Genomic DNA, 21,085 nt, shown 5'->3' on the forward strand with positions numbered 1-21,085 from the left:
AATTTTAAAAATAATCCCTTCGACGAATATTTCCATTCGGTGACCCTTTTGGTCGTGCCAATCCGCGTGGCGTGACATGATCAATTTGTCGCGCCACATGCCTTGGCACGACAAGGCCATCATACTGGCAGGAGCCGATGATATGGAACACTTCTGTTACACCAATGCATGTGGGTAACGTGATTTTGTCGTGCCATCATGCCGTGTGACAAAATGTGCTCAATTCAATTTACCCACTTTGAACCATTTAAATAAAATAGACTTTGAACTATTTAAATAAAATAGTATTTGAATTTCAAATATTACGAAACTTTGTATGCACATTGTACAATGTGTAAATACATTTTAGTAGCATGCATAAGGTCAAGAGTTACATATTTTAAAATCTATAGTTTCAAACTAGGCTATATATTATCCCTATATCCATATTAGGGCTCCCGTTAAATTTACCCACTTTTGAGTCATCTTAATAAAAATAGTATTTGAACTTCAAATGTCATGTCACAAAACTTAGCATGCATATTGTATAAGGTGTAAAGATACCATTTTATTAACACCCTCAAGGCTAAGTGCTACATATTTTGAAATCTATAATTTCAAAGTAGGCTATGTATTATCCCTTTACGCTTATTACGAATATACTTTGCAAGTGTTAGAAAAATAATTTAACTTTGCATATTTTCTTTCCATAAATTTAATTAGTTAATGGGATCCAAATATTTCCAAACTCTGATGAGGCTACATATATCACAATATACATGTTTCATTTTAACTGCATTCAAACCATCACCTATTATACAAATTGATCCTATTCAATTGTAATCGATACTGGATAGATCGGACCATACGAAGCTTATGTCATATAATGCTTTTTTGCACATCTTTCTTATATTGATCTACTATCTTGGTCCAGACCATATTCCCATACCTTAATTAATAAAGTTAATTTGGGAATCTCAGTTCATATATTGTAGCTATTGAAATGAGAGTAAAAGAACAAGACAAAATTGAAGAATGTATCTCGATTGTTTTAGTGAATAATGTGATTACATATTTATACGTAGGGAAAGGGTGTGGCCAAAGGGGTGATGTCCTTATAGAAAGGTATCTCATGAATAGACATACATGTTCATGGACACGTGTCTATGGACTAACATGTGTAGATGGTGTATCGCGTGATAAGAAACTTGTCGACCTATGGCCCTTGATGTGGGGGAGCATCACATGCCTTGCAAACTAATTATAGTATTATGTTATGATTTTTAATCGAAGATGTCTCTTCATATGAAGAGAGAATAGTATAATCTATAATGTATAGTATTATTGTGTTGTTTCTTAGTAATAAATAAATGATGTCGAAAGCTAAGAGTGAGGGTAATGATTCACTACTTACCTACTGCTCTTTAGGTGGTAATTTTAGGCCCGTTTGGTATGGTTTCAGTTTCACTGAGAAATGTTTCATATTCAGTTTCTCTATAGAAGTGTTTTTCATATTCAGTTTCTCTATAGAAGTGTTTCTCTAGTGAATCAGAATCATTTTGTGAAATCATTTGGCTGGTTGGAAAGATTCTTGTTCTACCTCGTTTTCTTTGAAAATTCATAGAAACAAATATGCTTCAAAAAATATCAAAAATGGTTTGTGTGCGAGGAGGATCTCAAATAAGATCCATTTTGACTATAGTTTCACTTATAAAGAATAAATAGTAAAAGATGACCGCTACAAGACTAGAGAGATGGTTGGAAACGGTGAATCAGAATCATGCGAAAATGATCTGTGGCCGTTTCACGCTCCTAGGCAAAAAAGAGAAACGTTTCAAGTAAGTCGTGGGTGAAATGTTTCACCTTTTCACCATTTAGCATATATTTTAGTGATTCTCCGTAGAAATAGAAACGTTTCTGCTAGCCAAATGCACCCTTTGCATCTTTCATGACACATAAGCTTTCAGGGAATAGCTTCCTAATACATTGTAAAGAAAGGAAATCTAATTAAAATGGGACAAATATATCTTATAACATAGCTTTATTGGAGTTTGGGGCTACTTAATTAAATTTAAGGTAACAAAATAGGCAAAGTCAAATTATTTTTCCAACACTTCCGAGCTGCCTTAAGAGGAATAGAGGGATAATACATAACCTACTTTGAAATTATAGATTTCAAAATATGTAGCACTTAGCCTTGGAGGTGTTAATAAGATGGAATCTTTACACCTTATACAATATGCATGCCGAGTTTCGTGACATTTGGAGTTCAAATAGATGACATAAAAGTGGGTACATTTAACAGTAGCCCTAATATGGATATAGGGATAATACATAGCCTACTTTGAAACTATAGATTTCAAAATATGTAACTCTTGACCTTATGTATATTACTAAAATGGATTATTTACACCTTGTACAATGCGTATACAAAGTTTTGTAACATTTGAAGTTCAAATACTATTTTATTTAGATGGTTCAAAGTGGGTAAATTGAATTAGGTTCCTTTGTCACGCCAGGCACGATGGCGCAACAACATCACATTGTCGTACCACATGCATTGTGTGATAGGAGCATTTCACATCATCGGCTCCTGCCAGAGGTGGCCTCATTGCGCAAATGCATGTGGTGCGACAACGTGATCCTGTCACACCACGCGGATTGGTGCGACTAAAAAGGTCACCGGATAGAAATACTTGTTGGGAGGGGTTGTTTTTAAAATTATATTGAAAAAAGGATTAAAATTAAAATAAATTCTAACTATTGTTCCTGCACCATGAGTGAGTGCACGCCGCCCTTTTGGGCTAATTCAACTTCAACACTCAAGCCTCGTTTGGCAGAGCTCCCATAGCTGATTCTTTGTTGAATCCAGCAGGAGCTCTGCCAAACAGTTTTTCAGAGAGAAGTGATTCTCTGCTGATCCTGTGAAGTGATTCTCTAAGGATGGGGTTGAAAAAAGTAGCTTCTCCCGATTTTGTGAAGTAATTCTCCATCCTGATTTTAAGAGTTTATGCTATATAATTAAAGAGAATCATTTCTATCAAAAAATCAGAATCATATGAAGCTCCAGTAAATAAGCCCTCGTAATAGCGTATACGTGGTGTAGGCGTAGCACATATGGCATTCTACAGGCACTGAAACTTGGCCCAACGCGAACGAAAAGGAGCCTCCCTGCTATTCAGCACTTGCGCGTCGAGTGGGGAATGCACGCGGAAAACTGGTATCGATTGCCAGGCGTGCCGCGTGCATATGACACACTCTTAAGTTGAGACTCGAGAGGCACCTTTCTTATGTGAAGATATGCAAGTATACATGTGTGGTCGACAAAACGATCGACAGAAAGTCATTTGGACTCATGCGGACACATAAAACAGTTTTTTACCATAATTGGATGTCTTGAACTTGGTAACAATTAGAGAATGACAAACATCCTTCTCAAAAGAGCGAAAATGACAAATACGGAGAAAGTAACATGCGAATCAGTCGACATTTTGTACAAATTTTATGAACGGAAGCTCTTACGTGTTGCTTACTAATATTACTTTTTGCAAAGTAGAGAGGTCATTTCATATTAAGCACGTGCAACATCACGTGTGATGATATTGAAATACATCCACTCTTATATAGTACACCCTCTTAGTACATAATTAGGAAAACGAGACATAAAAAAGAAAATGGAAAACATATTAGGATATATGGATGGGATGTTACGACGCTATCATAAGACATGCATACACAGAAGATAAAGAGTAGCCACCAGACAACTAGTGCTACCACATTAAGTGGTGAGCACCATGCCATGTGGCGTTCGCGTGTTAAAGAAGATGGAGATTGCTATTGTGCAAATTTATGTCAACACACCAAATGCGTTAGATTGTGCGGTCGTCGAACATCACCTCGTGGAGCCTCTGCCCTCGATCGGTCACCGATAGAGGAAGCTAGTTAGACTGGTTTGCGTAGAAATGCAGGAAAAAATCTAGAAACACTACCACGGGAGGGATCCCGTCAAGGATGGCGCGCCTAGGGTTACTCTGATGTTGGCAGGCCACTCAGAGCTTTCTCAGCCACTGTGGAGATGAAGGAGGGAAGTAAAGGTACTATTGATTGATCGATTGGACTAACTCTCAATCCGCCGTGGCCCTTCATATTTATAGGGTGGGAGGTCCTGCCCTATAAGGAAATCATTATACAAGTCGTGATCTAAAAGGATTCCTCAAATCCACTCGGATTAGGGATGAACCGCTTTGCAAACCGATCAGACCGGTCAGTGTTGCCGGATCGTCTATAGCCCCCCTCCCCGAACGGTCAGACCGCCTTGACAAACAGGTTAGACAGGTTGGCCTCGCTAGGTTGACTTGGTGCTAATTTTGACCACTAACACATGCCCCCTGTTTTTAAAAGCATGCGTACCATAAAACATATTAAGATAAAAATAAGCGTAAGGGCGATGCTCTCTACAGAATTCATCGACCATTTATTCTGAGGATGATATTTGAAGATACCGGCCATGTAGTATTATGTGTCTTGCCGTACGCTTGGATAGTATCTTAGTATTTCCCATTAAGTGCTCTAAGTAGCAGCTGACCTTGCAATGTATCCACCGTACGCTGTGTACCTTCTCCGCTCTATTTTTCAGTAATATATTTGCTTAGGGGAACTGCCCCACAGTTTGCCTTTTAAGAAAAATGTATCCACCATACAAGAATTCCCAAAGAATGCTTTTACCACCTTGTATTGCCCTTCCCAACTTGGAGACCGTTTGCCGAACTTATTACTCTTTGTCCTTATAGGTAGAATTATCTTCCAAACCAGATCACCAACTTGAAATTTTTTTGCTTTTACCTTCTTATTATATGCTTTAGCAACTCAAGCTTTATCCTTCTCAATCTCCTTCAAAGCTTCTAATTGCTTGTCAGTGACCTCATCAATATTATCCATCATTAATTATGATAAATAACAACATTAAGATCATTTTGTTTAGCCAATCTATATGCGCCTAGATTCATCTCAATGGGCAAAATGACTTCTTGATCATACACAAACTCAAAGGGAGTAACTTTAGTAGCATCATGTCTAGAAATATGATGAGACCATAAAGCTTCAGATAATACCTCATGCTAACTCCTAGGATTTTCTTCTATTTTCTTCTTAATGAGCTTAATCAATATCTTGTTACTAGACTCAGCTTGACCATTTGCTTGAGCATATTATGGAGATGAATTGAGCAATTTAATACCATAAGATCCAACAAACTCACGCACCTCTTTAGATATAAATGAAGTCCCATGATCCGTAGTCAAAGTTTATGCAATACCAAATCTATGCACAATATGTTCTTTGATAAACTCAATCACCTCTTGATGTGTTATGTTCTTGAGGAGAATTGCTTCAGTCCATTTAGTGAAATAATCAATAACCACTAACACAAAACAATGTTCCTTTGATGAAGAAGGATGGATTTTAACAACAAAGTCCAACCCCCATCCTCAAAAGGCCATGGCTTGATAATAGGATGCATTAACGTAGCGGGAACCATCTGAATGTGCCCAAACTTCTGACACTCTTTATATCCTTTGTAGTAGCCAAAAAAATTAGCTATCATATTAGGCCCATAAAAGCAAGCCAGCCTAAGGAGCCACTTCATCTTGGGAGCCAACTGATGCGTAACACAAATACCTTTATGAACCTCTCCCATAGCCACTTTAGCTTGATTAGAATCCAAACACTTCAAAAGCAAATCCTTGGTGGTCCGATGATATAATTCACCATCAACTAAAGTGAATTTGAATGCCCATCATCGGACTTTTCTATCAACTGTGCTACTAGGATTATGCAAATAATCAATAAAATATTTTTTCCAATCATTTACTTCATCCTCAATAGCTTTAAAGCATCCAATGGCTGAAGTAAGATCTCTAATAGGTAAACTAGTCAGACCAATCTCTAGGACGGTCAGACTAGTCGCACACCTGTCAGACTGGTCTGGAGGAAGCAGTCTGACCGGTTCCTCCAGGACATAACCCTTAGCCTCGCTAAACGTTGACTTTCTTTCACAAAAATTTCTTTTCTGAGCATCATTGCCAGACACTGCGTCAGAGCATTACCCGTCGGATTCTTATCTCTTGGTACATGATAGATAGTAAATTCATCAAAGCAAGATATGATGCCTAGGCATTTATTGTAATGACCTAATTTTAATTAACTTGTTGAGCATTGCATCATGAGCATCATTGTTTGCTAGTATAAAAAAAATTTGTTCTTGTTTGAACGCATTTGCATTTTTACTTGAATTATTGAATAGAGTGGAAATGCATGCCTTGTGAAGAAATTTTATTTTTCCAGTAGGACATATGTTCAGTTATAACTTGGTACTTCTTCCTCAAATCTGAATTTAGATGATTTTTCCCGAATTTTAGGAATCCATCTTGAAGCCAAACAGCTCAGCCGAAAACCCAAAAATAACATTCCGGTAAGAATTTTCATTTCAAATCTACCATAGCTTTTCTTCTCAATTCAAGCAAAATGGGTTGCTTTTGATTTCTTGTATCAACATAATTTTTGGTGGAATTTTTGGAGGCTTGGAAGATCAAGTTTGGAGTATGGAGAAAGAGAGAAGTTTCTGTGCAGTGTTCCGCGGACAGTCCGCCTCTCCCACACGGACTATCTGCAAGACGCCTGTGTGCATGTGTGCATGTCGCGCTTGCAGAGATGCAGTGCCACACGCTCTGGATGGCAACTGATCCCTCCCTCTCACCCCTGCGCCTCCCCCTCCCCCTGCTGCCTTCCTCACACACAGCAGGAGTCGTCTCCCTCCCTTGCTTCTTCCCCAACCAAACCATGGAGGAGAGAACTCCTCTCGCCTACCAAATCCACCACCACTCTTGATGGAGTTCGCTAGAGGACTACCGGAGGATGTCATCGACGAGCTTCTCCACCACCTTGTCCACCTCTTCCTCGTAGGAGACCAAGGAGAAGGCCACCCCAAGCATCTTCTTCCTCTCCTTCATCTTCTCCAAGCTCTCAATGATGAACTCGACCCGATCTATACCGACGCTACCCTACTCCAACAAGCAGCCCCTTGCTCATGCTCTACTCATTGCTGGTGAGCTCCCCTTGCTCCTCATCACTTCCTTTTGCCCTCAATCAAACTCCATAGCCTATCCATGGCTTCATCACCATTATTGATCTAGAGCTCCAAATACCCCATGCATGTCAAATCCATCTCCCTAGATGAACTCTAGACACTCCCAGGAATCCATAGAAACAAACCGCACCTTAAACCGACACCGGAGTCACCGCCAACGAACTTGCTGGCAAGCCACAATGGTGGTGCAGACGGTCCGCTCGTCACCTACGGACGGTCCGCCACTTGTACCCCAAAAATCCGTAGAACTGGTTTGTTTATGCTACTCAGCCCATCTTTGCATGGCAGACGGTTCACCATTTGACACTGGACGGTCCGCGGTTCAATCCTAAAGTTTGCACAGAACCCATGTGTTCCTGGAGACCGTCCCGTACTTGGTCGGTGGACGGTCCTTCCGCTATGAGTGGACGGTCCGCAGGTATATGGTAGATCGTACCCAGTCTAGTCAGCACTATTTGTTTGAATGCATAAACATGTAGCATCTTTTATAATTCATATAAAATTAAATATAGCTCGGATTAATGTGAAATAAATTTTGATGGTTTCATAACAATATCTAGTACCATTTAAAAATATGTTTGATCCATAATAATTGACTAATTATCTTATTTAATTATATAAGTGTTTATCTTGTTAATTGCATGGTTAATTCTCTATTAGTCCAAAACTTATGACAACAATTTTGCTAGTTCACTTATGGTATGTACAATTCAATGGAAGTGCTTGTTTGCATTATTTGTGTGCAGATTGATATAATTTTAGATATGTTTGAATCTAGTTAATTAGTAAAATGCATAATAATTTCATATATGCTTCTAAAATTATGGATCCAACTTTGATAGCTTCCTTTAACTATCAATTGCTGTTTTAAATTAATATGAATTATGAATTGATCATACACTTAAGTTTATGAAGTGTTGAATTATAATCTTTCTTAGCTTGTTAAATACATGATCAATTATATGGAGATGTTCCTAAAATCATGAATCCAATCTTGTTAGATACCTATGATCATGATATGCTATTTTTAATTGTTGGCCCTCATGAGAGGATTGTATAAGGATACAACTTTAATTATATGCTTGTTATAGGACTAGCTTTCTTGTAAAATACCTAGGTAATCAATTGTGGTCATGTGAGCTATATAACCACCTTTGTTGGCTAAGGATAAATGCACTATAGTTTTGTGATTAGAAACCTTCATGATACAACATAGAATGATGATGCTTGCTTTAATTTATCAAGTATAACAGGTTTAGCTAACCTCTAATTTATGGAATACCTTTAATACTCTTAGTTAAGATATGATGTGCTAGTTACCTATTAATTCATGAATTGTCTAAGGTTGTTATTAACTAGTGTTACTAGCTTCCATTATTGATTCTTTATGTTGTAACAATTTAATTATGTGATAATTCACATGATAACTAAAAGTAGCACAACTTGTTTTAATAACCTTCTTATACTACAACTTGTCCTAGAATGTTATGTGCACATGTATGAGTTATTGTTTGACACCTTTACTCTATTATGCTTGTGTGCCCTACTTCTAACCTTTGATTGCTTGCTTGATGACCGTAAATCATCTTAGATTTACTTCTCATGAGTCATTGCATCTCATATGCATATACATTCATTCCATCCTTTCTAATTCATGCATTCATCTAATTTCGTAGAGGATGATGTTCCGAAGTGTCACGTTCTTGGAGCACCAATCTCAGGCAGGCACCTATGTATCATACTCTATTTTCTAAATGTGAAATGCTATTATTTATTAATGGTTTGTCATGGGCTTAGATCTATCTAGACATGCATTGAGTAGAACCTACTAGTCATGTCAACTCTTGAAATTAGCTCAACTTTAGTGAATGTATGGATGCTAGAAATATCGATATAATTGCTTAGCCATGCTTATATCTCGGTAGAAGTCGAGGGGTGGCAATGTCACCACCACTCGTGAGAATTTGGATGTTTTCTTAATTATACTTTAGTAGTTGAGAAAGCATAAATGATGAGCAACATGAATGATGATTTGAGACTTGAGCAAGTGTGCTAGGGCCATGTTGGAAGTGGAATCCAAGTGGCATAGGCTTGCTTGAGTTGGTTGAGGCCCGGTCGTTATCGCTTTGATACTCGAGCACTATTTCGTACAAACCACATACTTAATATGGGAATGGTAAGCCAAGTAGAATAAGTCACACCTTGCCTTGACTAGATTCGGTGCGGGATGGGATGAGGTGTGATCGGCCATGTTCGGTGCATCTATACATTTCCGGCCGTTTGTTCATAGCGGGGTGTGGGTATGTGAATAGTCAGGGGTATGAATCAACACTTATCCTAGGCCAAGGGTATGGTTGTTGGTCTTGCGCCTCATGTGGAAAAAGTTGTACACCCCTGCAGGGTTATAATCTATTGCAATAGTCGTGCTCGTGATCAAAGATCACGCTCTTGTACTTCGACTTTAATGTAGAATTCCATTAAGGGCTTATGGAAGATTGAGCTCATGATTATACGATCACTTTACTACTTATGCAATTGTATTGGTGCTTGATATAGAAAGTAGACACCATGTCTTTTTCTTATTCACTTGATAAATTATGCTCGCATTTCTATGGTCTAATGTTAAAATTTGACAAGCCTTGTGCATCCACCAAATGTATAGTATTATGGATAAGTCTTGCAAGTACGCAATGTATTTACAGTGTTGCTGTTAAGTTGTTTTGTAGGTTTCCTTGTTGTAAGTGATGGCCACATTCATCCCTCCGGAGCCGGCAAAGTGGATGGATGGTGGATGTCACTCTAAGCTTGTGTAGGTGGTGTCTTATGGGCAAGGACATTATTGTTGCACCTTATTACATTATATGTTCCTGCTGCGTTTTAATTCTTAGTCTATGAAAAACATGATAGGATAGAAACCTATACATAGGTTACATCTAAGTTGAATAAGAACCTCCCTTTGAATTGATGAAAACTCTCATGTTCTAGTTGCTATATGTTGTAATTATAATTTCTGAAATTTTTGTAAGATGATCAAGACTTGTAAACCAAACTTTAAAATTTGCTCGCATATGTTTCTTTGTGATGGTTGCTATGATGTAAAAATGGTATGCAAGTTGTTCCTAGGCGATGCTTGAGGTGCATACCGGGGACTAACAGGATTATTTTGATTAAGTCGGGTTGATCAATGGATGATAACCCAATTTAGTTGAGATAATTTGGGCGGTTCCTTACATTTATCAAGATAAGCATTTAGAAAACCATCTAAACATTGGTATACCTTGGAAACATGCTGTACCACTCGTAGAGAATCACCATAAGTCTCTACATATTTTACTCCCATGTCATGCAAAATTTCTAACCCAAACAGGAGAGCCTCATATTCGGTTTGATTAGTACATTTATATTCCAACAGGTTAAGACATTCAAAAATAGCACCATTTGGTGATATAAGAATAATGCCAATACTGCAACCAATTTTGCAAACCAATCCATCAAAATGTAATTTCCATGGAGTAAAAGTAACATAACTGACGTCTAAATCACGTTTATCATCAATCCTATGCTCAACAATAAAATCCACTACAACTTGACCTTTCATGGATTTCAAAGGTTCACAAGATCTCAATAAGAGCATAAGCCCACTTACCAATCCTACCACTTAAAATCGCTCTATGCAACATATACTTAATTATGCTAGTTTGACATGCTACTATGCAAATATTTGATAACAAGTAATAACTCAACTTGGTACAAGCATAATATAATGATAATTATAACTTTTCAATAAACGTATACCTTGTTTTGGCATCCAATAATCTTCTACTCACATAGGTAACAAATATGCTTCTTGTCATCGGTTTCTTGAGCTAAAATGGCACCAATAACACCATCTTTAGCCACCACATATAACTTGAAAGGAACACCCCTCCTAGGCGCTTGGAGAATGAGCAGTGAAGACAAAAAAATGCTTGATCTTCTCAAAAGCTTCTGGCTGTTTTCCCCCAAGTAAACACAGCTTCATCTTTCAACCGAAGAATAGGAGTAAAGTCGTTCACCTTTCCGGACAAGTTACAAATAAATCTCCTCAAGTAATTCACCTTGCCCAAATATTTCTGTAACTCTTTCTTACAAGCAGGAGTTTGCACCTTTTTAATAGACTTAATTTTCTTAGGATCTATTTCTACACCATTCTCATGAACAATAAAGCCTAAGAACTTTCCAGCCGATACACAAAAGCACATTTTAGTGGATTCATCCTCAAGCCATATCGATGCATTCTTTCAAAAACAAAGTTTAAATCAGCTAAATGAGGTCTTAAACAAGACAATTTGACAACAATATCATCGATATAGACTTCTAACATTACACCAAGCAAGTCATGAAAATTTAAATTCATAGCCCTTTAATAAGAAGCACCAGCATTCTTTAAACCAAAAGTCATGACCACCGACTCAAATAAACCAACAAATCTTGGACATACAAACGCTGTTTTGGATGTATCCTCTTCAGCCACAAAGATTTGGTTATATCCAGCATTACCATCAAGAAAACTAATATTTTTATGTCTAGATGCAACATTAATAAGCATATCGGCTATTGTTGATGGTAGTTAGCACGCCAATTTGTGAACCTCAAGCGTACGGATCAGTTGTAGCTCTTCCCTTAGAGTAATCCCCCAAGGTTTATCAATCCGTGGAACAAGTGGATTTGCACGCTTAACTAAGCACTAATCTATGTAACCGAAGGTTCTTTGTATAAGATAGGATTGAACTAACAAAAGAACTAGTGGTCTAGATTAAAGCAGATAGAGAGTATGGATATAAACAAGATAGATAAAAAACTTATCCTAGGGATCTAGGATCACTTGTAGATGTAATCACCATGCATGAAAGAACTAGATCTAAGTGTTATCGTGAGTGGATGTGAACCATGCCCAACACTTTTCCTCTCGCACGTTGTCACTACACGAGGGTACTCAATTATTGAACGATAAGAACACGGCATGATGATCGTTCTAGGTAAGCAAATAAGAAACCCAAAGTAGCACTGGCCAGCCATTACATGAAAGAGCATCACCAAGATGTGATAGATAACAAATAGATCTTAAACAAGAGGTTCAGCGATTACAAACCAAGGTCTCCATACAACCCCGAGGATAAACATAGACTTTACCCCATGATCTTACACATGTTGTTAGAATCCTAGGTCAAGATCACCCTGTAGATCAACTGGACCGAAGACAATGATGAACAAGGCAGGAAAGCCCCAAGCCAATATGCTTGGGCACCTCTAAGCCAATCGGCTTGGGAGGTTTCTCCCTCCTCCGGTGCTGCGCTTTGCGTGGCTTCTTGTAGATGCAATCATCTCTCCATTTTTCCTCCTTGTGGTGGTGGTGGATGGTGTTTACATGATGTTTGCTTCTCTCTCCCTAACTCTTCTTCCTTGAGGTTCATGAGGGGTATTTATAGTCTCTCATAGGTGGCGGCTCTGGGTCAATGTTGGTGAAAAAACCCTAGAGATCATCTAGACTTCACGCTGAAGAAATGGGTGGTCGATCGAGCCCTGGAATGGGCTAGGGCGATCGGCCAAGAGGGGGCCTGGGCCCTTCCTGCCCCTTTTGGTCCTCTCCTTCCTCGTGCTGGCTTTCCTTGACGACCCATGTCCAAATATCCATTAAGCTCTTCATACAAACCCCCTTGATTATGTCGTATTTCCTACCAAAATACAATATGCTCCCAAATACAACACATATGCAATAATGGGGCTATTTCAGGTGCCAAGTGGCGGGTTAGTATAAGAATAAGCATGAAAACACTGGTTAATTAGCACTAAAAGTGTGTCAATAATGAGCATCAACAGCTATAGGCATAGGATATCCATCTTTAGGAGTAGCGCTATTAAGATCTCCAAAACCAATACAAACTCTGAGTTTACCCGAATCTTTCTTTTCAATAGGCACAATATTGGAAATCCAATCAGCATATCAACAAGGCCTAATAAATTTAGCTTCTAACAACAGATTAATCTCTTCTTTAATTCGGTCATACATAATAGAATTGAAGCGCCTAGCAGGTTATTTATGAGGCCTAAAGTCAGGTTTGATTGGCAACCGATGTTTAACTAACTTGTGGATTAAACTAGGCATGACATCATAATTCCATGCAAAACAATCGACATAATCCTTTAATAATTCAATTAATTCATCTTTGTAACTAGTTTCCAAATCTTTGTTTACAAATGGTGGTCTAGGTACTGTGCCATCACCAATATCTACCTCCTCTAAAGAGTCATGACCAGGTTGTTGCTTTGCAACTATGTAATGACCTATTTGTTCGTTAGTTAGAATTTAATAGACTTTTAGAATCACACCATTAGCATGCCGAACAACTGAGGTCCATAAGAGAGGCCCTAGGACCTTAGGTTTTTTCTACGCTTCTACTCATGTACTCAACAACCATATAGAAGCGTTTTTGTTTCTGTTATTTTAGCTCATTTTTTCTTTCTACATAAGTGTCAGCCATACATCTATGGGCCCACCGGAAGGTTTGGACAGTCCTAGATACAAGGCTATACATCGAGACGTGTCAGACATGGAGACTACGGTGCAGGACGGCGTGGTCTACGTGGAGGACAAGAACTAGTCGAGGATTAGGAAACTACTGAGTAGGACTTCTAGTCGAATCCGACTAGTATTCTTGTAAACAAACAACCTGTAACCCTGCCCCCGGCAATATAAGGTGAGACATAGACCTCCTCCAGACAAGGTTAATGAATACAACACAACCAACACACAGGATGTAGAGTATTACGCAACATAAGCGGCCCAAACCTATCTCAATCGTGTGTTCGAGTTTACTTTTGAGTTCTTAATCTCAGTGAGCCCCACGCATAAAACACTACCTCGGGGTACCCCCTCGGTAGGTTGCCGGGTCTAAACACTGACATCTGGCGTGCCAGGTAGGGGCCCTCACTGAGAATCCACTAGCGAACTCGATGGCTCAAGTCGTCATCAAGCCCACCGTTGCATTCGAAGTGGGTGCGATGTTCGTTTTCAGCTACTAGGTTTGCATCGTAGACGGTGATGGAAATTTCCACAGCCACATCACGCCGGTCCCAAAGGAGAAGCTCTACGATAGCAATCTTCATCGCTAAGCTTTGGAGGATTTCGTTGAAAAATTCAACGGAATTTTCGACCTCTTTCGAGGCTCAGGGGAAGAATTTGAGTACAACTCGACTTCTTCCACCAGTCGGACTAGCACCCACGAGTTGATGCTCAAGCCATTGTGTGAATCGGTCAACAACACAAGTCAATTCCTGTTCGGACTCTGAAACTCGGGTACTATCTACCAAGCCACTCTGTCCAAATCGCAATCCAACTCGGATTTGATCGAGGACCTCGATTACTACTCGGATCCGGATGAGGAGACTCCTTTATCTAGTCCATAGCAGGGTTATCACATCTACTCTGAAGGCAGATTCGTCTATTGGCCCAACAGAAGCCACATGCTCTCGCTAAGAATGATGAGTCACGCCTTGTCACCTACCTTGACATTCTCTCATACTAGGAGGGTACTCCTCTGTCGCCTATCTATGAAGAAGATGGCTCCACAGAGGTCATCACATCAAGTTCGGGTAGTTATTCTCTGGAGCAGGAACTCCTCGCCATCGTTACTCCATAAGGAGGTGAGGATGAAGATTAGCGAGACAGAAATCCGCATCACGAACGTCACCCAAATGACATCTCGCAGGATGAGCTCACCGCCAATGTAGAAGGGGAAGAGACCGAATCTCAAAAGAATCAACGGTGAGCAAGGAACGCTGCAAGAGCAGATCGTCACCGCTACCTTACATCTGATCTACCCATCATGAACTTGGACCACACATTTGAAGTAGTTCAAATGCGCCAGCATCACACTCCTCTCGCCACCATCTCATCCATTGACTTGATTACTCGAGCAATGCCATAGACCAAGCAACTAGCTCTATTGGCGGAGCATGCATATGAGCAACTCGATCAACGAAGCTTGATACACTCAGTTCGATGCACCTCATCCTATCATGGAAGTAGTGGCATGCATCCAAGTTTCAATGAGAGTGCCAAGCCTAGTCGCAATGAGGTCACCAGAAACAAGGTTCCCAGAATTGAGAACCCAGACCAAGTCAACACAGGGCTGCAGTGCTACTCATTGTCAGTCTAGGCGGCGGGAGGAAATGACGATATCAAGGTTATCTACTTCCCCATCTGCATGGAGGCAGGGCCACTCACATGGCTCGAGTCCCTAGAAGGGAACTCCATTGACATGTGGAGTCAACTAAAGACGAAGTTCACAAACATCTTTGTAGCGGCAATACAGCATCCTGGCAACAGGATCGACTTGTCTCAAGTCAAACAGCAACAAGGTGAGACCCTGCGTAGATATCTACGCTATTTTTTGACAAGAAAGCCACTATCATAGACATCACGAAGCGGGATGCCATAGATTGCTTCCAGAACGGTCTTTATGACCGCCGGATGTTCCAAGATTTTGGCAGGAGATGCTTAGAAGATATCAAGTCTCTCAAGATCATGATAGAAGCCTAGGCGGATGAAGAAGACAAGGAGATCGAACGGTCGAGTATAGTTGTAATAGAGGCTAGGATAATAACAATCAGAATAATGGCTAACGCAACGACAAGAACTGCAATGATCGACCCAACAATGACAATCGAGGTAACTACTCGGGTGGTCAAAATCGCAAGAGGAAGCTAGACAATACTGTCGTGGTGATATCCCAATCATCCAAGAAAGGCGGTGGGCATCAGGAAAGGACTCAATTAAAGGAGCTCCTGAAAAAGTAGTGCCCGTGGCACCCACACTCTAAGCACTCTACGATGGATTACTATAGCATTCGCAGAGTCATGGAAGATCTGTCGGAGCCGTCTGGAGCAAAGGACAAGGGCCAGGCCAAAGAAGACGACGACGACGATGACGATAACAGCAAATTCCAGAACCTGTCCAACACCATCAACGTCATCTTCGGCAGCACATGGGGTACTTCTATGAGGCGGTCACAAAAACTAGCCCTCAGAGAGGTCATGTCCATCGAACCAGCAACGCCTACATTCCTCAAGTGGTATGAGGTGCCAATCACCTTCTCAAGGAAGGATCAGTGGACTAGTTTCTTAGATCCAGGACGCTATCCTCTTGTCCTGGACCTAGTAGTCGCCGGCTCTCAACTCACAAAAGTAGTCATTGATGGAGGCAGTGATCTCAATGTACTCTTCACCAAGACTCTAAGGAAAATGGGCCTTGATGTTACGGATATGCTCACCCCGACGAACTCTCCGTTCTACGGGATTGTCCCAAGCAACGCGGCTGTACCCCTTGGTCAGGTGGTTTTGCCAGTTACCTTCGGGACCAAAGAACATGACTGGACAGAGTACATCCGGTTAGAGGTAGCTGATTTCAAAACCTCATATCATGCTATCCTCGAAAGACCGGCCTTGGCCAAGTTCATGGCCATCTCGCGTTGCATGTACCTAGTACTCAAAATGCCGGGACCCAAGGGAGTACTATCCCTACGCGGAGACTTGAAAAGATCCTACAATTGCGACATAGAAGCTGTGGAGCTAGCAGCGACTACTGAAGTGCTGAATTCGATGATGCAAGTCTTCGCTGGTTCCAAAAAATTGTCCTCGGCAGAACTCAAAATTCTAGAGAAGAAGTTGGGGGCAACCAAGGTCAAGCCGACATGTGAAGTCAATATCAAAGCCATTGACTTTGAGACTGGCGATAGCTCCAAGATAGCCTTGATTGGCTTAGGGTTGGACTCCGAATAGGAAGACGCGCTCGTCAACTTCCTCCAGGCCAACTGAGACATCTTCACGTGGAAGCCATAAGACATACCGGGGGTGCCCAGGGAGTTGATCGAGCACTCACTAAATGTGGATCCCAAAGCCATGCCAAAACGACAACAACTACGTTGCTTCACCCAAGACAGAAGAGATGCACTCAAAAAAGAGTTGGCCAAACTACTCATGGCTGGCTTCATAAAAGAAGTCTATGATCTAGAGTGGCCACTCTCGTCTTGGTGTGAAAGAAAAATAACAATGAATGGAGGATGTGTGTCAACTACATGGACCTCAACAGGCACTATCCAAAGGATCCCTTCGGGCTCCCAAGGATTGATCAAGTCATCGACTCGATGGCCAGTTGTGCTCTACTCTGTTTTCTTGATTTCTACTTGGGGTATCACCAGATAGCTCTCAAGAAAGAAGACCAGATCAAGACTGCGTTCATCACCCTGTACGGAGCTTTCTGCTATACCATGATGTCCTTCGGGTTGAAGAACACAAGCGCCACATACCAATGATGTCCTTCCAGGAGTGCTTCAAAAACAAATACACCGTAACGTAGAGGTGTATGTGGATGATGTGGTCGTAAAGACCGGAAATCCTGACGACTTGATTGCGGATCTTGAAGAAACTTTCCCAAGATTGTGAGAATTCTGGTGGAAGCTAAACCCAAGAAAGTGCGCGTTTGGTATACCCTTCGGAAAAGTACTCGGGTTTATCATCAGCCACCAAGGAATTGAGGCTAACCCCGAGAAGATCACTGCCATCACCAATTTGCACACCCCATCGTGCATCAAGGATGTTCAGAAGCTGACTGGATGCCACAGTTATTAGGACCGGACTGGACCGACGGTCCGACCGGTAAAAGACCAAACCAGAGCCTCGGCCAATCCGGTTCACCTAAAAGATTGGATAAGCAATCAAACTGGGATAAACCAGTTGAACCAGCAGTTTTTAGCAAGAAACCGATATAAAACTGGATAAGAAACCAGTACGGACCGGAGAAAACCGAGTGCAAGGAGCTAGCAAGGGAAAAAGGAGCGCACAGGGAAGAAAATGGGAGGAAAATGGCGTGGCTGGGGTTCGAATCCCCCACCCTTGCCTTTGGCAGCGTGGCACCATTAGGCTGCAGCTGTGTTTGTGATTTTGGTTGATAAGTTACCATATTTGAACCGTGTTGAACCGGCGGTTCAACCGGTTGAACCAATCAAAACGTGAACCAAGAGCTCGGCTAGTTCATTGTCCGGTTTGATCCTAATAACTATGCTGGATGCATGGCGGCCCTCAATAGATTCATCTCAAGACTTGGAAAATGGGGACTACCCTTCTTCAAACTACTCAAGCGGCAAGACAAATTCCAATGGACCGAGGAGGTGGATCAAGCCCTTCAATAGTTGAAGGACTTTTTATCAAAGCCATCGGTCCTTACGGTGCCTACTTCCAATGAAGACTTGCTGCTCTACATTGCCGCGACTACTAATGTCGTCAGCACGGCAATCGTGGTCGAAAGACCAAACTAGACCATGTATACAAAGTATAGAGACCTGTCTACTTCGTAAGTGAGGTGTTGTCAGATTTCAAAACCAAGTACCCGCCAGCTCAAAAGTTGCTATATGCAATACTACTCACCTCGTGGAAGCTACGACACTACTTCCAGAAACACAATATCTCCATTGTCACAGACTTCCCCTTTGGAGAAATCCTCCACAATTGAGATGCGACTGGAGGAATCTCCAAGTAGGTAGTAGAACTTGGAGCCTTATCCCTGGAATTCAAGTCAAGAACTGCCATCAAGTCACAAATGCTAGTCGATTCCATGGTAAAGTGGCGGGAAAATCAAGTGCCAACACCGGTAGAACGCCCAGAGCACTGGGTGATGTACTTTGATGGATCACTCAAGTTTGAGGGCACCGGTGCAGGGGTACTCTTAATCTCTTCCAAAGGTGAACAACTCAAATATGTTATACGAATATTCTGGGAGGTATCCAATAATGAAACTGAATAAGATGCGCTTTTGCATAGGCTCCGCCTGGCAGTTTCGCTAGGAATCAAGAAGTTGTTGATCTATGGTGACTCACTGGTAGTTATTAATCAAGTCAATGATGAGTGGGATCGCCACAAGGACAACATGGATGTGTACTGCCTTGAAGTACGCAAGTTGGAGAACAAGTTCTCTGGTTTGGAGTTCCATCACGTGGCTCATGATAACAACATAGCCGCAAACATCTTATCCAAGCTTGGATCTACTCGTGCTCAAGTTCCAGCTGGGGTTTTCGTCCATGAATTACACAAGCCATCCATAGTGAAGCCAGCACTGTTAAAAATGACCGATCGAGGTCATAATGCACCAGACCGGAAGGTTATGATGATTGACGTAGATTGGAGAATCCCCTTTATTGACTACATCAAGGAGCACAAGTTACCTCCAGACATGACAAAAGTAGAGCAAGCCTCGCGGCACAGCAAGAACTATGTTCTAGTCGGGGACAAGCTCTACAGACGAGGCGCATCATCAGAAGTACTCATGAAATGTGTCTCATGGTAAGATGGCAAGGACATACTTGATGAAATCCACAAGGGCATCTGTGGCAACCATGCGTCATCAAGAACGGTCATGGGAAAGGCTTTCAGAGTAGGATTCTATTGTCCTACAGCTCTCGTTGATGCTGAAGAATTTGTCCGCCGATGCCAAGGTTGTCAATTCTTCGCCAAGCAACAACACGTCCCTGCCTACAAGTTGATCACCATACCGCCCTCTTGGCCCTTCGCATGTTGGGGGCTAGACATGATTGGCTCACTGCCTATGGCGCTTGTAGGGTTCAATCGAGTACTCGTAGCAATCAACAAGTTCACAAAGTGGATGAAGGTGAAGCCGGTAACTTGCCCCAAGGCAGATAGGGTACTCGACTTCCTCGATGAAATTGTCCATCGCTACGGCTTCCCCAGCCACATCATCACAGACTTGGGTTCCAATTTCAACAACCATGAGTTCTCGGAGTTCTGCGAGAATAGCGGGATCGACGTCAGGTACGTCTCTGTCGCTCATCCGCGAGCCAATGGCCGGGTTGAGCGTGCCAATGGGATGTTACTGGAAGCTCTCAAGAACAGACTACACAACATTGGCAATGCTAAAGGAGGCAAGTGGCTCAAGGAGCTACCCAATATCCTCTGGGGACTTCGTACACAGCCATGCAAGCCTACAGGGTATTCACCCTACTTCCTGGTCTATGGATCAGAAGCCATCCTCGCCGCCGACGTCATGTGAAAATTTTTCAGTAGTCGAGCAGTATGAGGAGGGTGCGGCAGAAGAAACAAGGCATCTAGGTTTAGACAGCCTTGAGGATGCTCGTTGTGCAGCACTCATCTAGTCTGTAAGGTAACTTGAAGGAATTCACCGCTATCATGATCGCAATGTCAAAGAATGTTTGTTCAACACAGGTGACATGGTCCTCAAGCGTATTCAAGACACCAAGGGCTGCGCAAGCTAAATTCGCCATGGAGGATCCTTTCATCATCTCCAAGGTCACTAGGAGGTTCATATAGGCTCCAAACTCTCACTGGTGAAGAAGTCAACAACTCATGGAACATCGAACACTTGTGTCGATTTTACCCGTAGTTTACGTACTCGTGTAAATTAGCCTTTGGCCTTAGTTGTACAAATTACAATTTAATAAAGCAGAGTTATTTCTTGTCGTAAAATGACTAGTCTCTGCCTGATTGTGGTTTGCAAAAGCAAAGTTCGCCGAGCTATTCAGCTCCTCCAGGGTACTATCGCCCAACTCGTGGCTTGTAAAAACAAGTTTGGACATATATCTTTTCGATTTATTCAACTCATTCTGGTAGAAGCAACCTGCAACAAGCAAGCCTACACACAAAATTCCTGAGCTAGTTAGGTCCTTGGACAAGTCTGTCCATCGATGGTCTTAACAAAAGAAGCCGTCAGCAAACTTGGGAGTTACCTATACTACCCGAGTTCTTATCTAGACAAATTGTCTAGTCGCAGCTGTAATAAGAAGTCTGTAGTTCCAGGTCTTTGAAGCACAACACCCAAACAACCCAGAGAGTTTGCAAAGGTAGGCTCCAGCTAACAAAGTCCTGAAGAGTCTACTTGCCTAAAGAGTCTGACTA

This window comes from Setaria italica, chromosome IV (assembly GCF_000263155.2).
Source record: "Setaria italica strain Yugu1 chromosome IV, Setaria_italica_v2.0, whole genome shotgun sequence".
NCBI classification, from domain to species: domain Eukaryota; kingdom Viridiplantae; phylum Streptophyta; class Magnoliopsida; order Poales; family Poaceae; genus Setaria; species Setaria italica.